The sequence below is a fragment of the Frankliniella occidentalis genome, unplaced genomic scaffold (assembly GCF_000697945.3).
Source record: "Frankliniella occidentalis isolate FOCC.00 unplaced genomic scaffold, Focc_3.1 Scaffold3, whole genome shotgun sequence".
In the NCBI taxonomy this organism is placed as follows: Eukaryota; Metazoa; Arthropoda; class Insecta; order Thysanoptera; family Thripidae; genus Frankliniella; species Frankliniella occidentalis.
Window position 1 is genome coordinate 4,116,456 of NW_026267133.1, and position 4,017 is coordinate 4,120,472.

Genomic DNA, 4,017 nt, shown 5'->3' on the forward strand with positions numbered 1-4,017 from the left:
GGGGGGGGAGAGAGAGACGCAAAAAGATGGAGAGAGAAGGAAGAAGGGGCATTCCCCGAGGTAAGAACGAGCCGGCGACCGGGGCCGCTGCTGGGATCGTCCGTTGTGGATGTTGTCGCGACCTTGGTGGAGGTGGTGGAGGAGGAGGAGTCCCGCAAGATGCTTGTCGCGGAACTTTGCCACATATAACGAAAGCGCCGTCGTAACCCGCCTGCTCATCGCCAGAGTCTTCTCCTCCCGCCGTCCTTTTACGTTTGAAAGGGGACTTCCCCGCGGGATGGAGGGGCGGCCGGGTGGCCCCACCGCTCGACTCCAACGGCTTCAAACGGCTGCTACGAGATGAACTGTCGAGGTGGGGCGGGGGTGGCGGGCCCAAGAGGGCCTCGAGGAAGAAGCGGCAGCAGCAGCAGCAGCACGAGAAGTGTACAAGGAGGCCTGGTCGGGGCTCGGGTGCGGTGCGCGGTGCGGGCTCGGGTCTCCTTTACCCTGGGGCCGGCCCCGTCCTCGAGCACGGCCTTTGCAGCGATGGCCCCGGCCCCGGCCCAGGCCTGCTCTTCCTCCTACCTCGCTGCGCCCGCGTTGGTCCGCCGGGGCCCGGCTGCACCGCGCTCCGCGCTGTGTCCTGCTTCTTTTCCCCATGGGCGCCCCCTCCCCCCTCCTCCATCCCAGCCCCTCTGCCACAGGCCGAGCCGCTCGTCAAACTTGCTCGGGGTAGGAAAGGAAAGAGCGTCATTACCAGAACTCTACTGCAAGGATTTAATCACGACTGGAGGAGCGGGGGGGGGGGGGCTCCCAGCTCCCTGGAGCTCTGGTAGCGGTGGCTCCCTCACCTGCCTCCACCGCCTCCCGCGTGGCGGCCAGTGGTAGGTGGTAGAAGAGAAGGTAGGGTAGGCTGGTGACTCCCGCAGGGTGCTGCCACTCTGTCCTGCAGCAAGGGTCAGTGAAGTGTGTAGGAACACCGTCTGTGAACACACACACACACACACACACACACACACACACACACAGATGAAGAGAGTTACAAAGTAAGTGAAAAAGAAACGGAGAGAGAGAGAGAGAGAGATGCATAGACAGGTTATGGATAACGAAGAGCAGAGGATGTGGAGCGTGGCAGAGAGGCTGAGAGGAGTGGGGGAGGGTGTTGTGGAGAGCTGGGCGGAGCCGGGCGGGCGGCGCCCGGGGGTTGCTTCGCCCAACCCCTACCGAAGTGTGTCAAGTGTGGCTTTCTCCTTTCGTCTAGGTGTCAGCCCGGCCCGCGGGAGGCCCACCCGGAGCAGCAGGCCCGGAAGGAGGAGCTGCTCGCCGATCCAGCTGCGCGCGCTGCTCCGGAGGCCGCGGCGTAGGACAGCCGCCCCCCGCTATGGTGTGAGCGCCGTGCCAGAGGGGTACTGCGGCGACCGGGACGGGGACCGGGCCCCCGGGGTGAGTACAGTCGTCGTCATAACTAGAGCCGTATATAATCACCACCCTCGAGCAACTGCTGACCGTGTCGAGTCGGTGTCGAGCCCCGCAAGGCCGCGGCGGCGAGCCTTTCACACCCCCGGCGGCGCGCTGCTCTGGAAGCTGTGTGGGGATGGAGTGTGTGTTGCGCTGGAGCGAGCACCACGATTACCCCCCACCCTCTCCTTCCCCCCACCTCCCCAGTTGATAACGAACTGGCTAAGATCAATTAAGCGGGGGAACTCGCCTGGAAACGGGCACATACGTATACCTGCGCGCTCGTGTGAGTGTGAGTGTTGTGTGTGTGTGTGTGTGTGGGGGGGGGGGGGGGGGTTGTGTATGTGCCGGCGCCGGTACTATACCCCTAGACCTTGACGTCAGCAAGCAGAGGTGTCTTACTCTTTGTAGCTCCCTCCAAGTCGCCCAGTTCCATAGCTCGTCCAGCTCACCTGCAGCTTGTTCAGCTCCAGCAGCTCGTCCAGCTCGCCCACCTCCATCTCGCCCACCTCCATCTCGCCCGCCTCCATAGCTCGTCCAGTCCCTAGCTCGTCCAGCTCCTGCTCGTCCAGCTTCTGCAGCTTATCCGGCAGCTCTCCCAGCTCCGGCAGCTCGCCCAGCTCCATCTCGTCCAGCCACCAGCTCGTCCAGGCCTAGCTCGTCCAGCCCCAGCCCCACACAGCGGCTCGGAGTGACACGTCAATGTTTGCAAGAAGACTCAACACTGACTCCACAGCGAGCCATCGCCGAGGGGTTACGGCGGCACTAACTACGGCATGATGTCCGCGCCCCAAAACTTTCTGAGTAAAAAGAAGAGGGGGGGGGGGGCGAATAGCGGCCCACCGTCATACGGTTGGTATGCGCTGGCCAGATTGGTCCTCTCTCCGGGAACTAGTTAACTAGACTAATCTGCCCTCCCTCCCCCGCGGCATGCCCCAAGTACAACATAAAAATAAAAATACAAAAAATCGTCACACGTCTGGATGACGCGTATTTGAGTCACTCGCCCCAAAACACATGTCATGATGTCGGTCGTGCGATGTATGTTTGTGAGTGTCGCTAAAACTTGGTGACGTTCGTGTCACCGAACACAGGGCGGGAGTTGTTCGTCTGCGGCGGGCTCCTCTGCCTGCCGGGCCGGCGGCCGCGGTGCGGTCGCGCGTCTCCTCGGCGGCGTCCTCGAGAGCAGGCTAGCGGCCGGCAGCGCGGCCACATAAGGGACGGGGAGGGGGGCGGGCACGTAGAGGGGTGCCACGCCGAGGAGGAGAGGATCATGCCTTATCATCGTGATGGTGTGTATCGCTCTTGTGCCCCCCCCCCCAACCCTCTGCCTCCCTCCCTTCTCCTCATCCCCCTCTTTGCTGGTCGGTGACGTCACGACCATCGCACCCGCACAAAGAAGTTATAATAGAGGTTAGTAATAATGACGATAGTCAGACAAAATAATGATGATGACAAACAAGATGGCCGCGGACCTGTGTGCAGGGGAGAGGAGGGAGAGGTTGACTTTCTCTTTCCTTACACGTTGCACCCTCTTTTCATGTTTCTGACCCTTGTTTTGCGTGAGTCTTACCCCCCCCCCCCTTTCCATAGTAATCAAGGTTTTTTTTCATCGTTTTTGTTTTGCGGTGCTTCCTCTATTTTTCTGGCAAGGCGCAGGGACGGCATAGACATAAGAAGATTGTGGTCATGTGCTTCGTGACGGCCGTGTGAGGGCAGTAAACCTACCGCACTTTTGTTTTGTTCATGTGCTTTTGAGACTGGCCCGACGGACGCGGTGTGCAGGCAGGGTTATAGGGTTAGCATGTGTCGTAAACGGTTCGATTTGAAAGTGGAAACAGTTGGACGTGGTATGGGAAAAGCGCATGAAAAGCGTTATTTGAGGAGGCCTCCCTAGGTCTTCCTCCGGGCCAACCTTTTGAAGCAGCCACCAGAACGCTGTCGTATGAATTGATGACAATATTCGGCTCTGCCGTCGGTCTGTTTACGCAGGTCGATTTGCAAAACGGCTGGGGGGGGGGATCGAGGAGAACAGAGCGATAAAAAGAGAGTCAAGGAGAGAAGGGAGGGGGGAGAGAGAGGGAGAGAGAGGACAGGAAGACGGGCAGACAGAAAGACGGGCAGACAGACGGGTAGACAGACAGACAGACAGACAGAGGGTGAACGGGGAACGGGAGAGAGGTAAATAAGCAGTTTACGTCTTGTAATTCATGGCGACTCCTGAGCCCGGCGCAGACACGACAAAATATGAAAAATGTCGCCGGCGGTCGCCAGAGCAGCGCACTTTTAGCGTCGCCTGTACGGCTGCTCTCCTCGAGAATGCGCGGCGAGTGAGAGCAGCGCGGGGAGAGTCGGGCGGAGTCAGGTGGACCGAGACGCGGTGTGGGGGCGACAGGAGAAAGGGACGGGAAGATGGGGAGGAGAGAGGGAGAGGGAGAGAGAGTAAGAGTAAGAGGGAGCGAGCGAGAGACGGAGCTCAAGAGTCCTCAACACGCCGATAGAAATCCGCGCTAACAACGGAGCAGGCCGGAGCAGCAAAGTCGGGGGTAGCGAGCGAGCAAGGGGAAAGGAGTGGGGGAG

General features: G+C 60.3%; 1 protein-coding gene across 1 annotated transcript in view; it reads left to right on the top strand.

The window, feature by feature from the left end:
• Positions 1-4,017, top strand: part of LOC127749246 (gamma-aminobutyric acid receptor subunit epsilon-like) — a 12,368-nt gene that overhangs the window by 6,145 nt on the left and 2,206 nt on the right. The window contains exon 2 of the mRNA XM_052266627.1: positions 1,241-1,422. The gene's annotated coding sequence lies outside the window, so the exon portion shown is untranslated. The remainder of the gene's footprint in view (positions 1-1,240; positions 1,423-4,017) is intronic.